We start from the raw sequence: 344 nt of genomic DNA on the forward strand, positions 1-344 counted from the left end.
CGCATCTGGTGGCGAAGAGACCTTGGAGGACGCATCTGGTGGCGAAGAGACCTTGAAGGCCGCATCTGGCGGCGATGACGACTTGGAGGCCGCACCTGGCGGCGAAGAGACCTTGGAGGCCGCATCTGATGGCAAAGAGACCTTGGAGGACGCAACATGCGTCATGGAGTGCTGGGGAGCTGCAGCATGCGTCATGGAGTCCTGGGGAGCTGCAGCATGCGTCATAGAGTCCTGGGGAGCTGCTGCTGCTGTCATGGAGTCCAGGGGGGTTGCTGCTGTGGCTCTGCAACAGACGATGGAGAGACCTGTGGCTCTGCAGCAGACGACGGAGAGGCCTGTGGCTC

The sequence above is a fragment of the Nematolebias whitei genome, chromosome 17 (assembly GCF_014905685.2).
Source record: "Nematolebias whitei isolate Nwh7 chromosome 17, NemWhi1, whole genome shotgun sequence".
Classification (NCBI taxonomy): Eukaryota; Metazoa; Chordata; class Actinopteri; order Cyprinodontiformes; family Rivulidae; genus Nematolebias; species Nematolebias whitei.